The sequence below is a fragment of the Procambarus clarkii genome, chromosome 57 (assembly GCF_040958095.1).
Source record: "Procambarus clarkii isolate CNS0578487 chromosome 57, FALCON_Pclarkii_2.0, whole genome shotgun sequence".
NCBI lineage: Eukaryota > Metazoa > Arthropoda > Malacostraca > Decapoda > Cambaridae > Procambarus > Procambarus clarkii.
In genome coordinates this window covers 7,696,645-7,721,137 of record NC_091206.1, presented here as the reverse complement: position 1 = coordinate 7,721,137, position 24,493 = coordinate 7,696,645, and the positions used below count along the sequence as shown (strand labels likewise).

At 43.4% G+C, this 24,493-nt stretch overlaps 1 long non-coding RNA gene across 1 annotated transcript; it reads left to right on the top strand.

Moving 5' to 3' along the window:
• The first annotated feature begins 3,729 nt into the window (after positions 1-3,729).
• LOC138353278 (uncharacterized) lies at positions 3,730-23,121 on the top strand. Its single transcript, XR_011223098.1, has 3 exons — positions 3,730-4,075; positions 10,121-10,208; positions 23,049-23,121. It is a non-coding gene; the product is annotated as an uncharacterized lncRNA (long non-coding RNA).
• Positions 23,122-24,493: the final 1,372 nt, after the last annotated feature.

The window sequence follows — 24,493 nt, the reverse complement described above, 5'->3', positions numbered from 1 at the left end:
GTTCGAACCACTTCGCTATAAATGCTTCACCCACGTACTACAAATGCAAATAATCGCCAACCGAACCTAAACACCTAACCTAACCTAACCTATGCCTATATATGCACAATATGCTAATATATTATAATATTAATTTATATTTGAGAAAATTCTTGTTCTGAATGAACAGCATGTTAAAATTTATGAATGCGTCTGTGGGGGCGACCGCTGGATGTAATGGACTTGAGTCGAGGATGGGTTGCACCCACAGGATGGGTATGGGGATCCATGTTACGCTAATTAACGAAAACTCTCACTCCTCTTTAGGGGGTCACGGTGAACTTAGTTTTATAAACTATGAATAGACTGTTGATAAATATATATTAAACTATATAAGTAGCTCATCAATGCTGCAACTTGCATAGTTAAACAACCTTCAGTTCCTGAGCTCATTTGGCCTTACACATTAGGCTGTAACCTTAACCTTTTCCATGTATTGGGAATGGACTGGGTATGAGACGCGTAATAAACTAACTAAACAATCTTTCTCTCGAGCTCAAAGGTAGACCAATAGACAGCGAGTGAAACACACAGACCCAAAACTCCCCACAGATCGAGGTACGTAGCACTCTGGTTGACCATTTTGAGAGCGGCTGAGCGCTGACTTAAGTGGTCAACTCACGTTCACTGTTTCACACTCCGTTGCTTCGCTGCTGCCTGGTTGGCTCTCTCCCGCCCCGCCCTCCCCACGTCCCTTCTCCTTATTACTTCCCAGATTACTTGCGTCCCTCTACACACCTGCTCTCCCGGATAGGGGATGGTCCCCGCGTGGATAGTGCAGATTCTTCTTCTTAAAGTTTTGAGACTTATGGATGTTTCCGTGAAAGTGTGTACGTGTGCATGTGGTTACCTAAATGTAATTACCTGAGTGTAACTGCAGGATGAGAGCTACGCTGGTGGTGTCCCGTCTTCCCAGCACTCTGTCATATGGTGTTTAGACACTATTAACAGTTTTGGCCTCCACCTCCGTGTGTTTTTGTGTGTTTGTTTGTTTTAGACATTAGGCTATGACTCGTGCTGTGTGGTTCCCAGCTGCGTGAATAAATGTGTAAGCCAATGGCGGATTGCTGTGTTGCTACATGTGAGGTGCATGTAGCCGCCAGCCCTAACAAGAAATCTCTCGGATTTTTGGTATTTGTAAAGTCTGTTTTGACTTCATCTGTGTCTACCAGACTGGCTTTTAAAAATCGCCAAAGCTGCAGAGTGTCCTGGTAAAGCTTGTGTTTCACACTCGCCCCTTACAGCTCACCTGAGAGTTAATGAAGCTTCCTGTGTCTTAATTGTAAGAGTAAGACATGGAAGCCTCGAACAGAAGCCTTTTGAAAAGGCGGCTCTGAATTGGGCAGTGTCGGGCGGCAGCTGACAGGGGTTAAGATAATCAGCTCGACGGATGCTCTGGCACCGTGTATTTTTCAAATTAACTTACGACAGAGTTAAGTTAAATGCCAGTTAACTTATAGAGATGACAGGGAAGGCGATGACAAGGTGTGGGGGGAGGGGGGGGCGGGGAGCAAAGAACACGATATATTTTAACTGAACAAGTTTATATTCTTTATTGCTGAGATTCGAAGACGCTCAGGTTTCTGCTTGCCTTGAGATGGTGGTGCGGCGCGGTGGTAACTTGTGAATACGGAAATAATTCTAATTAAATCCTACTTTGATGAGGTATTACATGATGCAATCGACAATAGCGCGGGTAATAAAGGTTCACTCACTTGAATCATCGGTGATTCGATCTCATCTCGCATTCTGAGGCTCAAGTTCGAATCTCGGGTGATCTGAGTGACTGAAATGAGATATTATACAACTCGTCCTGTGTAAAAGTCGGCGAATTTTTCTACACTTTATATGCCGGTATTTACATTAAAAAGAGGCTCAGATTAGGCTGGTCGCTCCTTTTCTTGTTCGATTCACTTTCACCAGTTTTACTTCCATCTCCCCCTATAACACCTTCACCCTCCCTTTCCCCTCCCTTTCCCCTCCCTTTCCCCTCCCTTTCCCCTTCCTGCCTCATCTTCCCTATCAACAATGTCTTTAGAGACACTCTTCATAAAATGTTTCTTTGCTGTTTACTCTTATTTTTTTCCCAACCTTGCAATTCAATCTGCAGAGGTTTTCATCCCATTTCGTCAGTCACTAAAAATAATCTTTCCCGTGTGTGCTAGTCTTCACTATATTTTCCAGATGTTCCTCCCAATCTCGTCATTTCTCCAGTGAACAACAAATGACAGTCAACCTTCTTCTCGCTTACACTGTCAACAAAGGACAGTCAACCTTCTTCTTGTTTAGACTGTCAACAAACAACAGTCAACCCACTTCTCGCATCGTCATCCACCAAAAAGTGTCAGAGACAACTTGGTTTAGTTTGATGGTGTTCCTAATGCCTATCAACCGCCATGGAAGGGTTATTAATGGCCTCACCAAGTGCTTACTGACCAACTAACAAGTGTGCTTTAATTACTCATGAGCTAAAAACTGGGGGTCATGCTCTCTCAGGACTAAATTATATCTCGGTATATACACACACAGAGAAATGGGAACACTTATTGGTGTGTATATATATATAGACTGCCAGTTTCACTCACTGGTCCAGTAAGCAACTACACAAAAATATAAGAGTGACCGCGATTAAAGATTTGTCTCTGTTGATAAGAAATTATTGGCAGAAGGAAACAAATTTATGCTTAGAAGAAGAATGCAACGAATACTCATTGTATATACTATTATAGTTCTAGATATGAATAATGTATTTATATATATATATACATATACATATATATATATACATATACATTATATATATATATATATATATATATATATATATATATATTATATATATATATATATATATAAAGAAAGGAAAAAGTTTGTTGATATTATAAATTTATTTCAATCGCTCTTTCTGCATATACTTTCCGTCTCCTTGACATAGAGCGTGAAACGCAACACTTTTTGTAATACAATGACAACTCTTAACACACGATGTGTTGCTTCTCGCTTGTTTTAAAGATTACTACACAAAAGCTATTTTATAGTGCATGCATTTCATGCAGTCAAGGGAGTACAGACACAGTCTCCTTAACCTGGATCAGCAGCCCTTCCCCCAATGGTCAAATGCTCGTTAATTCAGACACTGAACCCTTGTTTCTGAATGATAACTTCACAACACATGACCCCCCCCCCCCCCCCAACTCGTCCTCAGGCCAAGGCTCGTTAGTGCTGCGGCCGTCCCTCAAGACGCATTCATAAATGTTAACGTATTGCGTATTAAAAGTAGAGTTGTTCTCATTTCTATATTAATATATTATATATTAAAGTAATATGTAAGCTAGTCGTGGGTTAGGTTAGGTGTTTAGGTTCAGTTGGCGACTGAAGTTCATGGGTGAAGCATTTGCAGCGATGCGGTTCGAACAAAGGTCGTCAGCGAAGTACTGTTTGAGAAATGATTTTTATTTCGTTCGAACACTTCCGGAACAAGTACTTCACTGACGAATTTTGCTCAAACCACAACGCTGTAAATGCTTCACCCACGTATTACAAATACAAATAATCGCCAACAGAACCTAAACACCTAACCTAACCTATGCACAATATGCTAATTTATTATAATATTAATTTATATTTGAGAAAATTCGTGTTTTGAACGAACAGCATGTAAAAATTTATGAATGTGTCTGTGGGGTCGACTGCTGGATGTAATGGACTTGAGTCGAGAACGGGTTGACGTCTGAAGTTTTATTGAACAGTGCTTCACTTTCTTCCCGTGTCCGAATACTACCTCCATAAATCATCCACTCGGTAACTGCTGCAGTGTGGTCGAGCATTGTTTGAGGAAGGGTTGTGGAAGACGCACGAACACATTGACGCAGGTGGAAACAAGGGAGTGTGAGAAACAAAGGGAGTGAACTGAAAAAGGCAAAACCCATACAAGGATTAACATACATAACTGGACCGATAGGGGTTGAGAGGAATGAGACATAACCCCTCCTCTCGCCCCCCCCCCCCCCCACTCCTCACCCACGATAACAGCTGGGTGAGTGTACACACATTCATAGTGTTTTTCATATGGTTGTTTCTCATTAGCTGCCTGAATGTACTGTACGTTGGTTGTGGGAATCTCGGAATCTCCTATAGTGTACGAAAAGCCTAGCTTGAGATCAGCTCATCTTCTAAAAGAAAAAAAATGCAGAAATAAAAAAAAAAATATTAAGTATATTGTATATCTGAAACCGAATTTTGTAGGTGAATCTCCCTCTCGACGTCCATAGTGTTATACATGATACCATTAAGCACAATCTCTCATTATTGGAACACTTTGGAGAGAATGACTCGCAATATAGCGGCTGAAGAGAGCAACTCGACCCAATCGTGAGAAATTGAATGCATGTGACAACGTTTGGATTCGTTCTAGACCATGATCGGTCAAACCCTTATGTGTCCATTTACGAAACCTGTACATCTTTATTGGATCACAGCAGCGTGGTTTGTATTTATGAAACGGTTGTCGACCTTGGAAGCGTTTCGAGAATATTATTGATATGGACAATATCGTTGCTCTTCGGAGCTCATAAACTGTTTAACAAATGCAGACGATGAGTCACAGTAACGTGGCTGATGACATGACCAGACCACACGTCAGAAGATGAGACTACGACATTTTCGGTCCGTCTCGGACCATTATCAAGTTGACTGGAAATCAACAAAAGCAAACTTTGTCGTCGTGATTGAGGAAAGATGAGCAGGTTTCGTAAAGACAGTAAATAGACAGGACGAATTCTGGTCCTTGACCATTATTAAGTCGTGGTATGAATAAGTGTTCAGGACGTGTAGAAATATCCTCACTCACTCACACTCCACATGTGTGGGATGGGATACATGGAACACTTAGTTTAGTATTTACAACTTGGGATCGAGGTCAGGTGCAGTCAAGTGGTGATAAGCCTCGCTGATCACTACGAATTTATCCGTGACAGTCCTCAATTAAGAGTTCATATATTCGTTAGCTCAAGATCATATCTTAGATACAAAAAAACAACTGTTTAATTACTTTGATGTGACCAATGTTCGGTTGATATAATGGCAATATCTTGAGACTCAAATTGCTGAACGTATTTTGGTGTTAAATATTACCAGAAAACTTGATTGCCGTGTCATTTTCAAAGGAAATAATAATCATATAAACGTGATAATCCAGCCAGGGACCTCGACCTATCGTCATTGCACGGAATCATTGCAATCTTGTGCAGTCTCGTCAGTCTTGCAATATTATTTTTTTTTTTGCTCCAGAAAATGCATGCCACCCACCTCACCTGCGACTCCACTAATTACCGTGGGAGCAGATAATTACCTGTGCGTGGTAAGCTTAGGTCTCGTGGGGTGCTCTCAGGGCTGGCTGAGGGAATAGAGTGATTTAGGTGGGAGTTGCCGAGGACTGGAAGATGTTTGATTGGTGACGCTGTTGGTGAGGGGAGCGTGCACGAGGGATGTGGGATTGTGGGTGGAGATTGGTGAGGAAGTGTCGTCCTATGTGAGGGATAGGAGGGGTTAGGCTGGCACAAATCCTCTCGTTGCCTCTATTGTGAATTTGGCTTTCAATGTGTATGTACTCTTGTGGGGATGGCGGAGCGTTAGCTCTTAAGCTCCGCCTTTCAACTATCAGTAGCTCAATACAGCAACTGTTTTCACTTATTTTTCTTACATTTAAAACTGTTGAATTGTCCTCTACAACTTCCACGTCTGTGGTGCTCCATGTATTAAGAACTCTTACACTGAAAAAAGTTTCTTTTGACATCTGTGATCAGCTTGTCTCCAGTTCCCAGTTATGTCCCTTATTCTACTGATTTTCACTATGAACATTGCTTCTCTATTTACTGTGTCAGTATCCCTCGGAAACTTGTCGTTATCAGGTCTGCCCTTTTCATTCTTTTCTCCAGTAGGGTGATACAATATTTCTTTATAATTTCTTAATGGCTTAAAACGAGCTTTGTTGCATATGTCTGAGTCTTTTGTAGTTGTTTTATTTCGTTAAGTAGTGATTTCATGCCTGAGGAACTTACTCTATATACTTAGGATGTATATAGTGTTCGGAAACATTTTGTCAGTTCCTGAAAGGTATCCTGAAATGGTTTGGGTTGTGAGGAGAGTGGTGGGGCTAGTGTATGGTTAGAGATCTGTTAGACATCAAATAGTTCAGTGATTTACGTAACAATCAACCACAGGTGATTGTGTTTTTTCAACGTTAATCAATATTCATAAATACATACATTCGTGCATAAATCTGTCCTACATAAATAGTTTGAGATGTTCTTTTACACATAATGTGATTGATTAACCACTTGGGTTGACGAGAGAGGGAGAGGGGTAACATGTCTGGCCGTTACACAGGTCGGCGTTCAATCCCCGACCGTCCAAGTGCGCCAGGAAACCTTATCAGTGATCGTGAAAGCGACTTAGTAACTATGACAATTTGACGTGAATTTCTCACCACTTTTCTTCACGTAGGAAAAGTTCTGAGCCTTTCTAATATAACACAGGAGTCTGTGACCTGAGGCAGGTGACTTCCACGTTACTGTGACCAACAGGTCACGTCAACGTTACGGTGACCCGGTCACATCACACTTTACAACTTGACAGCGTCTGAAAGACTGTCGGAGATTTTTACACAAACTATTCGTTTTGAAATTAAGGAAATGCTTTTTACATTTCGTGGAAGTAAAATACTGTGAAGTGCTTACCGGTGTGAGAAATATAATACCCGTGTGAGAAATGATGAACGAGAAATCGCTATATTAATAACTCAACGTTACTCACATACCATATTCGTTATAGCTGCAGTAATGTGTCAGTGTCTACTCAACACAATATCGCAGTAAATATTTCTTTTAGAAATTGTTATATAAAAAAAACTTTCAATTTTTTTAACGAAAATAAATTAAAATCCAGACACGCAACGCGGGAAGGAAAAAAATAAATATATTTGGCAGAAACTCGTTATAAGAGACGTATCCGGTTTTACGTGTTAAGACAATGAAACGGCAAAGTTTTTCTCATTGATCACGTAAGAAGCGAAGACAAATTACCGGGAACGTCTTGAAACGCGGCTTGCCGTACTCGGACACCAATTTAAAGGTTTCCAGTAGGCTATACATGTAAACAAAGGCGAACTCGCACCACCGTTAAAATGGACTCTTGGCATATTTTCATATCCTCGGTAATTTATTTTCCCCCATCTGACCGACCGTTCATCAACACTGATACGGACAACGATATTTCCACAATGCATTTTATAGGCATTAAACAGTAAAACCAGTTCCAAGAAAGGACCGAAGATGGTTTTTCCCGCCAGTGGTGTGAGGTCGGTTACACTAGACACCCGCGCGGCTAACCTATCATTTCCCGGCTGCGAGCCACAAGGCCATATTGCACACGGGGCCGCTCCGGCCTGAACCCTTATTTATTGGTTTTATCTCGTTCTGCGGCGCATCTTGCAGGATCTGCTCGTGTGCAACAGGATAAAGTATCAGGCGTATTTCTTCACCGCCTTCCAGTGTTCCTGTGTGTGTTGGGTGGGGAGGGAGGGGGAATAAATATAACTGGAAGGGTTTAGCACCACGTCAATATGGTCGGGATATTCGTAAATTTCGTCACACTTTGAAATCCCAGTCTCCGCTGTTGTGCCTTCATGGCAGCGTGCAATATAAAGTGAACCTTGGAGTGAATTACTGCCTTCACGTTAACAGTTTGTGCTCGTGACTGATATAGCTTTCAAATAATCATGAAAAATGTGTAGCTTTCTTATTACTCTCACTCATACGCACTTAACAATTATACATTAAAGGGAACGACTTTGAATAGAAATCAAACAGGAAATACACGAGTTCCTTCGTGTATGTTTCAACACATCCTCGTATGTTACATGTGATCTATTGAAATACGAGAACAGTCAGGTGTTCAGGAAGCACATTTTTGTTCACTCTTTTGTTAACGATAAACTTTGTACCTGTTATATTTTGTGAAATAACAGCGCATGAGCGCGCACATATATAAATATAATGGAAACTATAGAATTCAATATACAAAGGTATCGCTGGGACCAGAAGGCTCCTACTGAATATAATTTATTCTCTTCTGTGGCTAACTCAGCCAGAGGTGGTACCCTTAATATATAATATATATAATGTAAGTATGATATATATACCATATTTATTACATTCACGTGGGAAGGAAGTTGAAAAATTAGCTCTCCAAAGTTCATTTAATACTTTTAATGGGTTTATGGCGTATCACTAAAGGAGGCGTTACGGAGGTAGATAAAGTGAGTAGAAGTAGACGGAGATAGCCGTAAATATTTCTTGGAGGCATAAAGTAAGATAATGTGGTTATCCTCTCGAATGGACTTGGGTAGCCTTAGCCTGCATTCTTGGGGGTTATTCTTACTGTCTTGATCTTGTAGATGTAATATGCAATATATGCATATTATATGGTGATCATGGTGAGTATGTCGTGCAATATATGGTGAGCTCCTGTCTTTTTAGTGCTGATAAGGATTATATTTCGGTCGATTATGCTTTTTAATGACTTTCTTCAGTGTTGATGTTGAAAAACGTTCATTTTAACAGTTTTATGTGGCACAGGTTCTGTTGTGCTGACCTCTCCTATCAGTGGCAGCACTGTTGCTTACTTGCCTTCTGTTGCCGTCTTCCACACTACCATGATAGTGTCCGTTGTTGACAAGGACCTGTCTCGCTACCAAGTTCATCAACCTGCTTCCAACTGGAGCTTAATTGCTCCAGTTTGCGTAGGCATTGCGTAGGCATCAGCAACACTTGTGCCGGTCATGGCAATCACTTAACATTGACATATTTTTGTCTTTATGCTATTAATGAGTGCCCTGATTTGTTAAGACGATTAAGTTACAACACAGACGGCAGACCACTCCTGACTAGATCGAGCGACAAGAAGTCGCAACTGTTACCAATATCGTTTCTGGAAAAGATAGCAAGTCGGCTGAAGCCTGGATTGAGCAAATAGATTTGTTGGTGCATTCTGTATTACTCTAGAGTTACAGGAGTGTTAGTTCTAGACAAGCTCTGCTGTCTGCGTTTATCCTCGATCAGAGGCACACAGTGGAACCAAACGTTCATGGTAGAAAAAATAATTGCCTCCATGTTTCATGTAAGTAGCCGAGACAACTTAATAGAATCCACGGATCGTTAATTAGTGAGGTGTGGATTGAGGCACAATTGGTGCTCCTTCTCCCACCTCTCGCCTCCAAAGGAACGTTTTCTTGCATGAACTTCAAGAAAGGATGTCATCCTCGCTTTGATGCTGTTCTGGGATGGAGAACATCTTAAAGTGAAAAAGTGTAAATCTTTAGAAAAAAGGTAAAAAAAAAATCATGAGCATTGATTGTCAATCTTCTCGCGCATCCTTCTTAGGTAGGTAATATTTGCATCTTTGATCTCGATTGCATGCAAACCAAGGTCTAGTGTCTAGGAGGGTGCACCCTACTGATTCAATTATGTGGGTATCTAGCAGGACATCTTTTACATGCTCAGTAATGCAAGAGTTGGAGGAGCCTATTTCACACCTTGATGCGTTAAGTAGGAGACAGACTTTCTCACAGCGCTTGGATTTTGCTTATGTCCTCCAGGTTACCGGCAAGAGTGCCATCACCCAGAAATCTGATGTTTAGCTCACTGGTCAGCGATGCTATTGGAACGTTTTGGCTTGATGTGCTGAAGGCCTATTGGCTACGGGAGGTAGACATGTGCATGTCTACCTTATACCTTACCTTACTTGGTATACCTTAGTAAACCTTAGTCCAGAATTAAAGTCAAGTCTCAGTGTGAATAATCATGCTAAAACGGCTTTTGAATGTACACGAAAGACCTGACATGAGGTTAAGCTATTTAGTGGCTTAAAAATTCATGCAATTGACTTATCTGTTTCCGAGCTACCTAACAATGTTGGAATATAGTCTGAAGGGAATTTCGAACTAACGCTTCTCTAATCTGTTAAAAATTAGTACATAATGTTCACAGAAAGTTGGACTTAACATGCTTACCTTTTCTTTCAGAGCCTGATAGTGTACATCAACACTCACCATGGCTGACAGTTTCTCTTGTGGACGTCCACCTGATGCGAACTACAAGTGCGCCGACCAGGTAAATTGTGTTGAAGACTGCCAAGTTACCGAGTAATAACTTTTGAGTCTGTTATTATATCTGGCACGTGTATGTCTTCCAATGGTCCAGTGCTCTCTCGTGCTTCCTCTTGATCAGGAGGAAGGTGTTCTCTTGGCCCCATGTCTGCAACAATCCCGTCCCTCGTGTACTTGTGCTGTAAGATTGTTTTTTTTTACATAGATGGGAAGACTCTTTTGATTGGTTAGCCAGCATAGAGCTGTCTCTTCCCATGGCTGATACTTGGCCTCGCCCTACTAGCTTTCCCCTAATACAATCTGCCTCTCGGCATACAACCATGTACGCAAATGTTGATGTGTTAAGGGGTGAACGCTCCCTGCCCAGGGCTCGAACCCAGGCTCTTGAGGCGCGGAGTGCTACATCTACGTTACAAGCACTGTTACTTGTATCTATGCTGTGTTCGTATGTGGGACGTGTTCTGATGCGTACCACTGGGCTTGTGTACGTGAAAGTACATACACGGCACATAGTGGGAGGTGCACAAGCGTCACCTGTGCACACCAAGCATGTGCACGCAAGAGGAGCGTGAATGCATCGTGTGTGTGTATATATATATACCATGCATGTGCGAATGGTTTAATCAGGTGTGCGTAGAAGTTTCATACATGCGTGAGTACTAATTAAGCATTCCTCTTAAAAGCCAAAATCATATGCATGAATGCAGAATTTGGCTTCCCATGCGATGATGGTCTGTTAGATTCCAGTAATATACCTTCTGGCGTAATCTAAATGATTACCCAAATGCAGGTAATTGGTTCGTGCATGGGTTCGTAATAATTGCGTGCGGATGCGCGTTTATGTGTGTGTACGTAACGCTAGCCTGCGTGTGTGCGTACCGCCACATTCCAGCTGAGTGAACCCCATCATTACACTCAATCCATCTTGCGCGCCCCCCGGCCGCTGCCCGCTCTTCCAGCATCACCCCCGCCCTACTCGGCCCCCCATCCCTCCCCATGCCCCCACCGCCCGCCCCGCCCACCCTGCACGCCCGTGACCGAACGCATTTGTAATCCCACCCACTGTTGACATGACGCTGCACATGTTAGTCACACCTGTTGGTCACACCTGTTAGTTTCACCTTTTTTTCCCCTCAGTCCCAGTGGGTGGTTCCGCGGGCTTCTCCTAGCTCCGTTTTCTCTCTATTAGATGTCACTGCGGGTGTCACAGAAAATGCGTCAATTGTATGGCTAACATTAGTAAGGAATTTCAACTGTGTACGAAAAAAAGATTTCAGAAATTGACCTATATTTTTGCATCATTTAGCTGTCGTAGCGTCTATCAAGTAATACTTTAATAATGTGTATATCTAAAAGATTAAACTAAATTCCCCTTTATCCATTTTTTTAATGTAGCGACAAAGGATCCTAACGAACAGTCCTTTAAAAAAAATAGGTCGTCTCTACTGCATCCGATCCGGTCCAGCACAGTCTTATTTTCCTCCTTTTTTTCCTATTTTTTTAAGGATATTTGGAGACGTATTTAGACTCCAAATATGGATTTCACTTCTACTGAACTGTTTGGTATTTGTTTTTTTATTGTTTTCCCGCAAGCTATAGAAAATTAAACCTGCACACGCAAGGGATCTTAGTCCTACAATATCTGTTATTGTGTTGAGACAGCCTTTTTCATTAAATTTTCCAATAAGAGAGGAGGTAAATTTCAAGCACAGGAATTAAGGCGTGATAGCAAGGAGGACGGTGTCAAATCTACCTATCCAGTAGTATTCACCGATAGGTAAATGCCGATAGTCGTGTTGTGTGTGTAAGTGGGCGTGCGGGTGGATCTGAATTCAATATGGCGACGCAAGTCTTACATATATTTATCTTTTTCCTGGGGCAAATGCATTGTATAATTTTATATTAGGTTACTTTAATTAGGTGAGGGAGTTATATTTCCTCACACCGGGAAAATGAAACCGGTTAGTATTATAACAATGGCAGTGACACCAGCCTTGTGTAGTACACAATCGACTTGAGAATCAAACTAGCAGCACACAGCTCTAAGTACAGAACAGACATCAACGAACTCTGCATCCACTGTCAGGTGCCTGAAACAATCGAACACTATCTCCTACACTGCTTCCGACACTATAGTGCCAGAGTAAATTTCAAACAAGAACTTATCTCACTTAAAATACCCTTTACCATCGAGCATATATTAGGAGGCGGTGACCACTCGTTACAAGAAAAATACCAAATAGTCAAAGCACTGGCTAAATATCTCCAATCGACCAACAAATTGGGTCACATCTGACCCGCGCCACATTTATACCTGGCGCCACCAACAGCTAAACACAGAAAACAACTGCCTCGTCGCAACACCAAGGATCAGCTGACGCCATAAACACAACACACCGCCCTACGGTGCGGCAAGTCTCCCTCTAACACACACCTCTGTTTTAGTCGCCGCTCCTCTGTCTACAGCACAACGCAACAAGCACTTTTGAAACTCTTATCATCTTCAACATAAACGCCTCTACCAACATCTGAACTGGTGCAGTCATCGGGAAGACAAACCCTTCATGCAAACTGCACCTACTATCAAGAAGAAGACTTGAGAATGGTCCAGGACGGACCGAAACGTCGTCGTCCCTTCATTTTCTAGTGTGTGGTCTGGTGAACATATTTCAGCCACGTTATTGCGACTCATCGTCTGCATTGAGTGTAGTAGTATGGACCAGCGAATTAGCAATTAGCGAATTAGAATTAGTAATTAGCGAAACTAAGTTGTCGTGTAATTTCATTAGTCTACTAAGTGGCCTACATAGGCTAGACCATCGTCAAACAAAGGGCAGTCGGGTTCTAAACGTATAAGTAAAAAAAAAAAAAAAAAAAAAAAAAAAAGTTACAAATTACCTAAGTCAGTATTTGACTTAAAGCCCTCTTGGCTATATACGAAGCTAAGACTCGAAATGTGCTTCGTTCACATTGCTGCCTGTATCGTTAGCACTTTTTTAAATCAACTAGGCCAAACGCTTTCGATAATCATATATCGACGTAACTTTGCCTAATCCCTCGATATATATAATACTAATTTATATTTGAGAAAAGGCCGGTTGTAATTATACCGTATGAAAGATTGATCGTACAACTATTAGTACAACCAGTTGGCTGCACAAGTCAAATACTGACTTATTGAAATGTACTTAAGCAGTACTTGACTACCAGCCTGTGACCGGATTCAAGAAGCATTCACGCATCTACTTACGAACCTGTACATTTTTCTCAATCTTTGGCGGCTTGGTTTACATGTATTAAACAGTTTACGAGCTCGGAAGCACTAGGAAATTGAACAAATCCACAAGGACCGTGATGAGGGTTCGAACCTACGTCCGAGAGTTCGAACCCCAGACGCGCCTTAATCGACTGTGCCACGACATGGTCAAAAGAATTGCAACCGGGAGTTCATATGCCCTCACACGACTCCTGCAGTCTCCGTGAGAGACAAACCAGGGTTTTACACAATTCACCCGTGCACCCGGGCTCTGTCAGTAAGCTGTGCTACCTCTTCACGGGGGAATTGGGTAAAACCCTTGTTTGTGTCTCGGAGAGACTGCAAGATCCGTATGAGGGCAGGTGAACTCCCAGTTGCAATTCTTTGACCATGTCGTGGCACAGTCGATTAAGGCGCGTCTGGGGTTCGAACTCTCGGACGTAGGTTCGAACCCTCATCACGGCCCTTGTGGATTTGTTCATTTGATGCATTACGCTCTTGTGATTTCTGTGTGCATTAGGAAGTTGTTTATAACAATAATATTTGGTTAGAAACTTTCAATACGGGTAAACTCTTTGATAAATATAGACCAAGCTGTCAAAGACTGAACAGGTTCCTAAGTCGATGCGTAAATGCTTGTTGAATCCTGGCCTTGGTCACTGGCGGTGTGAGAGTTCTCAACTGGTGCGTCGACTTTGTCAATAGGGGGAAGCTGAGACAGTGCTTCTTCTTTGGGCTCCTCAGCAGGGAAGCAGAGACAGTGCTTCTTCTTTGGGCTCCTCAGCAGGGGAAGCTGAGACAGTGCTTCTTCTTTGGGCTCCTCAGCAGGGGAAGCAGAGACAGTGCTTCTTCTTTGGGCTCCTCAGCAGGGGAAGCAGAGACAGTGCTTCTTCTTTGGGCTCCTCAGCAGGGAAGCTGAGACAGTGCTTCTTCTTTGGGCTCCTCAGCAGGGGGAGCTGAGACAGTGCTTCTTCTTTGGGCTCCTCAGCAGGGGAAGCTGAGACAGTGCGGTCACGCAATTTTAGTAATACAAAACCAAATATAGTTCTCTACTCGGTAAGTCAACGACTGTAGGGTTCTCTTACAACTGCCACTCGCAACAGTATAATCGATCCAGTTTATAGCAGTGACTACAAACATGTTTAAAACAAATGTGGTCTCTCTCTCTCTCTCTCTCTCTCTCGAGCTCTCTCTCGAGCTCTCTCTCTCGAGCTCTCCCCTTCTCTCTCCTCCTTCCCTTCCCCACTTCTCCTCCTCCTTCCCCCCCCCCTCCCTTCCTAAGTCCCCCCCCCCCCCACCCACCACCTCCCTTCCCTCCTCGAAGAAGCTGGATCGAAAATTCACAAAGAAAGTCCATGATTATGTTAGCGGTGACATCGGAAATTGTGAAAATTATAGTGATGGTGATAATGATTGGTGATGGTGTAGTGTGTCCCGAGAAGTGATGCCTATGGTGAATATGAAACAAGACTATATTCATAAATACTACGAGGTATGAAAACCCCATCAGTCCTTCAAGCATGGCGGATGCATGATCATTGATATTCTAGCCAACCGGATATTGCCTTGCCGAGGAGAAAAAAGAAAATCGGACTAAAACAACGAAGAATTACCGAAAATGGGAATCCAAAGTGCATGGGGCACTGGAGGATAATGTATGTGTGTGGAAAGCTGACGAGCCGGGTCGTGCACTAGCGCTGCTGCTCGCGATCTGCCGGCCAGGTTCCGCACTGACATGTTAATTTGCACGGCTGTCGGCCCGAGATGAAGCTCTCATGATTTCAATTGGGAAAGGCAGGACGCGTCATGATGGACCGCGGTGCCTTGAGGAGATGGCGGCCCCCAGGGCGGGCCCAGGGTCCCCCTGGAGAGGGGCTTTTGTCTCTACGATGTTGCCTCGCTGCCTCCATCACGACCTACCCAGACACTCTTGTGTGACATGCCGATAACTTTGTAAACAGTCAGGATACGTCTGATATTGAGCACAGTGTAAAATACATCTAAAAGTATTTAAAAATTATCTTATGACTGAATATGAGCTATCTAACCCTGTCACTTTATTAGATCTATTCTAAAAATAGGCTACTGTACGAACACGAGAATACAGAAATTGGCAGGCCAGTTGACCCAAGTGCAGCAGTTTATAAACCTGTACTCAAGACTCCAGCTAATTTATATTGAGTAACCCACGATTTCAAATTTTCCAGCGACTGTGCGTCTATAATGTTAATTGATAACGTTTTCTATAGTTCAGCCCATCAGACTGAAAAAGGGTTGTATTTCGGCCAATAATGAAAAGGGTTCGGCCAGAGTTCTATTTCTGACCTCGAAAATTTTTCTGAACCGAAACTTCTCTGATTTGAATCCAATGTTGCGTGTTCTAATGGATTGATATATTAGAACCTACCTTATACATTCTCCGTGTTAAGACTTTTCCTTAACTTTTATACTTCTGTAACGTGTGTACTTCTGTCATGTTCCCTCTTTCTCTACGTCGTCTGGGACAATATCATCTGAACTCTTCGGTCTCTCTTCATAAGGATAGTTCTTAACTACCGTATGATCTCGCGGGAATTGACTTGTGACTGTGCAATACTGTGTCTACTGCACAGTCTAGGTGGGTCTCACACGGGATAACAACGATTATTAATCTTTTGAATTTGAATAAAGTATTCTTTTTAGCCTAACTATGAACATTTATGTATTTTCTTATTGGTGTTGGATCCCTGCTAATCATGGCTCTTAGATCCTCTCTACAATATCCTTTCGACGTTTCATTATAGATTAATTTTAATCTAGAACGCTTTATTTTTCCTAGGCGTAAAGCTCTGCGTTTGTCAGCCTTGAACTGTATCTGCCAGTTATCAACCAGTTTGAAAGGCTTTAGTCTTTAGTTTTAATTTAATTTATTAACGCCCTACTTTAATGCCTTCTGCAAATTTACTTAGGATGCTGTTCGCTCCGGTATCTAAATCTGAAAGGAATATGAGGAACGCTTATGGCGCCAGGACAGAGCCCCTGAGCACCCCTATATGAAGACTGTTCCCCACCCTGTCTTGACTCCATATAACGCACACACACACACACACACACACACACACACACACACACACACACACACACACACACACACACACACACATTCTCAGGAAGCAGTCCGTAGCAGCTGTCAAACTCACAGGTACCTATTTACTGCTAGGCGAACAGACGCATCAGGGTGCAAGAAACTCTGCCCATTTGTTTCCGCCGGAGATCGAACCCAGACCCTTACGACTACGAGCGCTGTTTACTCAGCCATCAGGCACCCTTTTTATTATTAAAATAGACTCGCATGGACCCCTATCCAAAAAAGTCAAACACTTTCGTATAGAATATCGTGAGCTTTACCACTCTGCTATTGAAATATACCCTCCATTTTTTTCAAGCATAGTTGATTGTGCTCTTATAAAGGCAAGTAGTTATTTATTAATCATCACCTCAATTAATTTTCCTGTAAATGACGAAGTCAATTTGACGATAGAAGCCAGTGATTCCTCTCGATTTAGAAAATCTGAAAATGCATCAAAGTCCTCCAATCCTGGTAAAGTGCCCAGTGATTTATTATGTTTAACAATGGCTGACTAAGATATTCTTCAAATTCTTTAAAGACCCTTGAACATACCTAATCAAACCCTGGGAATATGAGTGAGCTTATTTTTTGTTTACTAACTTCACTAGTCAATTATTAGTTTATTAACTTACTGGGGAGTGCCCCGGATAGTCTGTGTCTTCCCCCAACCCCCTGATGCCACCCCTCTTCTTCTCACACCCCATCTCTTAGGTGGAAACGCAAGTGAGTCGTTGAAAAGTATGGAAATATTCGTCAACAAGTGGGATGCACTGAAAGTAGCTGTGGAAGCCATCTCCATCCACAGATTTTAAGCAAGGTTTTGGGAAAGTTTTTTGAATGCCAGTTTAGTTTAATTATGGCACAACAGGTACACAAAGCGAGTATATAACGCATAAAGAGCTAGATCTTCCTTCCCCATAGTCACTTAAAGATAAGCACCAACACCACCAATAGGTAAACACTAAGACGTTTGCACTAAGAGATGTACCTTGAGTGGGTCCTGGAAGTTTTGTCTCCCCTAACAAAGCCTCGGGCGCTAGCGTAGCTTGTTATAGCTTGGTCCAACGGGCTGTTGCTTGGGGAGTCCGCAGCCCCATGTATCCACTCGAACCCCGATGGTCCGGCAGATCTTGCAAGATATTGTCTTATTTTCTCTTTAACACGTCTATCTTTGACATGGAAAACCCAGCCACTTGACTGGACGGTCTAGCTTCATGCAGATCGGCGTTTAATCCTTGACCGTCCAAATGGTTAGTTAGGCACCATTCCTTCCCCCCGTCCCATCCCTAATCCTTATCCTGACCCCTTCCCAGTGCTATAAAGTCCTAATGGCTTGGCGATTTCCCCTGACAATTAAAGAAAAAAAATTGAACTGGAAATATTTCTAATGTTTGATAAGGATAGCTGTGAACCTTTGATGTTTATAGTGTTCTCTGAATTACATATGGCACCTCTACTCCTCATACGGTCTATTTTGTATTTCCCACCATATCTCTCGCTCCAGTGTGTTATTTTTCTGTGCGAAGTTGGAACCTGGGGCCAGATTCACGAAGCAGTTACGCAAGTACTTTCGAACATGAACATCTTTCCTCAATCTTTTACGGCTTTGTTTACATTTATTTAACAGTTTACAAGCATGAAAACTTGCCAATCAACTGTTGTTATTGTTATAAACAGCCTCCTGGTGCTTCGGAGCTCATTACCTGTTTATTAATTGTAAACAAAGCCGCCAAACATTGAGAAAAGATGTGCAGGTTCATAAGTACTTGCGTAACTGCTTCGTGAATCTGGCCCCTGGTCTTCCAGTGTCTTCCACGTATATCACTAGACGGCGTACCCGGCAGGGCCCGGTCTTTTTTTTTTTTTTTTTTTTTCCTCCTATTTTTCCCTCTTTACTTCCCATTCTTTCTCCCTTTATCCTTCTCTCTCCCTTCTTTCTACCTTGATCCCTCTCGTTCTCTCTACCAGTGGGCAAAACATGCTAGCGTAACGTTGCCTCAACTTACCATTTATTCGACGTTGGTAACCGCCGAAAATTGCTTTGGAAAACACTATGGATAATCAACCTCATATTTCAAACTTCGTAAACGTCGCTGATTTTCGCAATTAATATTATTCACATCCTTATTGACAAAATTAATAACAATTTTGCCTAATCTGAGTAATTCAATTAGGTCTTATTAGAGTGAGGATAATACTAGCATTCACTGTCACACAGGACAAAGGGTCATACACAAGACAATAGGTCTGAACTGTAGACTGAAGCACATATATATAAATTTCATGGTTACAATCAACTTCATTAGACAGTATGTTTCAATTTACGAATTTGTAAATCCAACGTTCTAGTGTGCACTGCCACACAAAGGCAGGGATGGATTCATAAGAGATGCAGTTTAAAAATAAATCAAATTGCTCTTCATTCTTCAAAATAGACAAGCAAATTTAAAACAAATTGTTAGGATGTCGTCCAGTACACCAGATTCAATGAAATGGTTACACAGTTGGTGGTACAAGAGACAAGGTGGTCTAAAATCTTAAGGTTTAACATTCAGTAATACAGTGTTCAAGTCAATACCTTTGAGGTTTGTCACAGAGTTTGCAATCTGAATATTCTGGTAGTGGCTCAGCCTCACTAACCTGCCAGATGTGCAAATTCGTGCAATTTTTTATTAATATATTAAGTACATCTGCATTTGTGTAGCTACCCTAGACTATATGAAGTGCAATGACTACATATAAAAGGCAAAACTCGAGGGAAAATATACAGAGAACTACAAATAAAAGACAATAAGAGGCAATAAAGAGAACCAGAAATGAATCAAAAGACTTCATTCGTAAATGTAGTACATTTATAATTGGGAAAATGTACAGAAAAAAATATATTCAACATCCATTACATAAAAGAATTTGAAAATATAATTGCTGTAAAACTAAGGACTGACCAAAGGTATTCTACAGCCATACAAGGAGAAAAGCGCCGAGTGTTCATGTACTTATACCCATGAGCCAAGGAGAATTGCCACAGAAAACTATAGTTATGCGAGGAACACGAGAGAAGATTTGAGGTCTTTACAATAGAACCAGCATAGAAACCCAGGGAGCAGGGTGAGAGGACAACCAAAAATGGGCGACATTGTAGTCACTGTAGAGCACTGAAGGTAGTTGTGGAAGCCTCTTCCATGTACAGCTTTAAGGCTAGACTTGACAAAGAGTTTAACAGTGAGAATAGGTAAGCATATAATGCAACAGGTACAACCAGGCTAGTAGACGGGGCATAAAGCCACTACCACCATCCTCCTATAACCACCACCCGTGTTACCACCACTACCACCATCCATATAACCACCACTACTCCCATTAGCCACCACCCACCCATAGCCACCATTCCTATAACCACCACTACCACCAGCACGCCTTCCCCGCACTTGCCTGACATGCTATCATTAACGGACAATTATGCTGGGTGCGGTAATGTTTACTTATGGCGACACCACCAGAGCGTCCAGCCATCACCATCACACCAACACCATAATCAAGTCCCACCCAACATCACCATCATCACTATTACATACACGGATTTATGGTAGAGCCTTCCCCTCATCAACCCATTCTCTCCCTCCACCCCTTCCCCCTTCACACTCTCATTCTCTCCCTCCCCCTCACACACACCCATTCTCTACCTCCACCCCCTTCACCCATTCTCCCCCACACCCATTCTTCCCCTATCGTGTGTGAGGTGGCGAGTCTTATATTTTTTTTGTTTCATATTTTTTTTTTTTGCAAGCGGGTCAGAACGTCTGATTATCCGGTCATATTTTTCTGGGTGTTGTCATCAGCAAGTTAACAGTTAGACTCGACATTGCTCAAATTGTGTCGTATTTTGAGACGGCGAGTTATTCTCAACATAGATGTTCCGATATATATGTAGTTGAGGACGTAATCTATATCAGGGTGTCTCTCATGGGGCATAAGACTGGAGAGGCAGATTACCGCAGTTCGTGGACCTGGTTCTGGATTGGTGGCTATTCCCCCCCACCTACGACCCCATCCCCCCTTACTCTTCTTGGCGGAGAACGGCAGTAAGAGGTCCTCCCCTGGTGGTTGTGGTGGTGATTTATAGTGATGAGTGTGGTGATGGTGGTTAATTGGAATGGGATTGTGCAATGTAGCCGAGTTACTGGGGTGATGCTGCTGTGAGATGGTGGTTGTCTTGGTGTCGCGTGGATGGTTGGTGGTGTCGCGTGGATGGTTGGTGGTGTCGCGTGGATGGTTGGTGGTGTCGCGTGGATGGTTGGTGGTGTCGCGTGGATGGTTGGTGGTGTCGCGTGGATGGTTGGTGGTGTCGCGTGGATGGTTGTGGTGAATCCAGGAAAAATACATTGTGGCCTTAGATAGGGATACTGTTAACGGGGTAGTGATGTTTTGCTTAAAGGGTGATTGTGGTGGGTTTAGAAGAGGATCGTTTTGAGTTTCGGAGATAATTGTGGCGGGAATAGATGGTGATTGTGGCGGTCATAGATAGTGATTGTACCTTTCTTGTATACGACGCCATACATCTCCTCCCATTGGCTATGGAAGGTAATGTGACCTTTAAACGCCGTCGACTTGTATGACATATTAATTCTACCGATGTTTGCACCCCCAAAAATACACACAAATTTATATAAAACCTAACAAATTTAATTTTATAAATATATATATCCTAACATGTATAAAAAAAAACACCCTGAAAGTCCCCCTATGTATAGTGCGAGTATGTATGATTCTAAAAAGGATTCTAAAAGGACAGAGTAGTTCCCATAATGTAATGTGGTATTGTAACATTCCCGAGAAACAAACATTAACGCCATTACTAATGTGAATAACTATCGCAGTGTAGCAAAGCGAAGGCGTCCGATGAAGAAGCTGTGAACATCTGTGTCTCGCTGAAAGCTTTCGCTCAACTGGTGTCCACCGAAGATTATATATATCTGGCTATGTAAATGCAGTGTAATTATTAAGAGGAAGCACTAAGCCATAACGACTACATAGTACTTGGGAAGGATAAGAATTTAGGATAGGAAGGGGGAGAGGGAAGGTATCCAACCACTTGGACGGTCGGGGATCGAACGCCGACCTACAAGAAGCGAGACCGTCGCTCTACAGGCACATTCATTACTCAGAACGAGCACAATACGCTCCCACATACATAACGAATGCCCACAGCCACATGCACAATAAACGCATAGGCATACATTCCATGCGCTCGTGCATACAACATATGTAAGCTGGAAACGCTGGACTCGCCTGGAGCTCGTGTAGGCCCTGAGACAACCATAGTTTTGAAAAATCATTTTTATTTCGGAATTGTTTATGTTCTATGTAATTTAAGTCTCAACGTCGAAATTGTGGCGGAGTAGTGGTCGCATAGCTGTCATTGGCTCACTGGGGGTTGAGAGGTGGCGTGCTGGTCTGGTCACAGTCTTGGTGGAACGTGGCTATGAGAGCTGACAGTTCTCGCGATTCGCTAATCCGTAGAAACAAAATGCAACTGTTTTGCTTAATAAACGTTCGATGCTAAGCAACTTACGTTACTTGTCGAGTCAGATGCATAGATAACGTCAATGTTACGATGCTTTCGTTTTTACAAATGCCGCATGATTAACGGATTGGTGGATTCCGTTGCTTGGGTTTCAAGGGTGTCGTTGGGTTACTTGGGAGGTGGGAAGGGGGACTTGCCAAATTCAGCCAAAAGTTCACGCTCTTGCATGAAGACATCGGAAGCACGTGAACTCGGAAAACATTGCCTTTGGAGCGCCATTTAGTAGCTTGAGATCCATGGTGAATATTTTTGTGTAAAGCAGACATTCCCTCTCGTACAGCTCTGGCGAGTAATGAATACCTTGCATTTTTACCAGCAAGAATAACCATATTGAGATGTTTGCTAAATTCAATAGTGAGCGCTACACTGTTGCGCCGGCGCTTGCACGCGGTTGTGAATATTAATTAAATGCCATAGGGAATATAACCTTAGTTGCTTTTTGTAGAGTTGTGTGTGTGTGTGTGTCGCACGTGTCTTCTCCCTGAAGAGTTGTGAATCAGAATTGAAGGGAAGACAATGCTATATAAACCAGTGTGTTCGATTTATTCTCCTGAATATTGTATCCTTTATGGCCTAAACACTTCCATGTAGCTTTATAAACATCTAAGCCATTCTCATCTCGCTCTATTTTCCTGTGTAGCGTTCTCTCTCTCTCTCTCTCTCTCTCTCTCTCTCTCTCTCTCTCTCTCTCTCTCTCTCTCTCTCTCAAAGCAAAAAACCTAATTTCACCACTGGGTAAAAACACCGCTCATCATTTCATCCCTATTTGACAGAACTACCAACAATGCATTATCCCAGTTAGTAATTTCCCGAGGAGCCTTAAGCGAGCCACGAACAAGAACCTCGCGCCCCCCGGGTTGATCACACTCAAATTCCAGGTTTGCATCCCTTGCAGCCAATCAGCGAGTGGCGGGGAGGCTGGGCTTGGCGTTGCAGTGGTGTTGCAGTGGCGATGATGGCGTGCAATGGTGAGTAGCGCCTCGGGCAGGGGTTGACCAGGGGAGGGTGGGTGGTACGGAGCAAACCCCATGTTATCAATCATTATCAGAGCAGCCTCACTCCCCCCCATTATATAAGCGAGGCGCTTCTTATGACACTGTATCTGATATCCTGATAACTGGGACCCCTTACCTCTGGGTTTATAGTTCGACTGTGTGTGCCAGGGGAGAAGTTTGCGTAGCCTCGTCTTGAGAGTCGCCGCGTTGGTTTTGATTTAGGTGTGCTATTATGAGGGCGGGTTCCAGATGCGTGTGTGTACGCATATTATTACGGGTGAGAGGCTGTGATGCGTGTGTTGCGGGCTCCTGCCGCTCGCTGGCCATCAATGCATGCTCAGGTGACTCCTAGACTGGCAGATTGCATGATGCCCTTCTCTCGAGATATTATTTCTCGGGTTTAGGGGGTACTTTTAATTTTTTTGTCGTTTTCCGCTCTGAGCTCTCTCTCGCGCGGGCTCTCTCGCGGGCTCTTTCTCGTGCTCTTTCTCTCGCTCTCTCTCGCTCTAGTATGTTGATGTAGTGACGCAGATAGTGGTGGTTGGTGGGGTCAGGCAGTGAGGCACTGTGGTGGTGGTGGGTCAGACAGTGAGGCACTGTGGTGGTGGTGGGTCAGACAGTGAGGCACTGTGGTGGTGGTGGGTCAGACAGTGAGGCACTGTGGTGGTGGTGGGTCAGACAGTGAGGCACTGTGGTGGTGGTGGGTCAGACAGTGTGGCACTGTGGTGGTGGTGGGTCAGGCAGTGAGGCACTGTGGTGGTGGTGGGTCAGGCAGTGAGGCACTGTGGTGGTGGTGGGTCAGAAAGTGTGGCACTGTGGTGGTGGTGGGTCAGACAGTGAGGCACTGTGGTGGTGGTGGGTCAAACAGTGTGGCACTGTGGTGGTGGTGGGTCAGAGAGTGAGGCACTGTGGTGGTGGTGGGTCAGACAGTGAGGCACTGTGGTGGTGGTGGGTCAGACAGTGAGGCACTGTGGTGGTGGTGGGTCAGACAGTGAGGCACTGTGGTGGTGGTGGGTCAGACAGTGTGGCACTGTGGTGGTGGTGGGTCAGACAGTGAGGCACTGTGGTGGTGGTGGGTCAGGCAGTGAGGCACTGTGGTGGTGGTGGGTCAGACAGTGTGGCACTGTGGTGGTGGTGGGTCAGACAGTGAGGCACTGTGGTGGTGGTGGGTCAAACAGTGTGGCACTGTGGTGGTGGTGGGTCAGACAGTGAGGCACTGTGGTGGTGGTGGGTCAGGCAGTGAGGCACTGTGGTGGTGGTGGGTCAGACAGTGTGGCACTGTGGTGGTGGTGGGTCAGACAGTGAGGCACTGTGGTGGTGGTGGGTCAAACAGTGTGGCACTGTG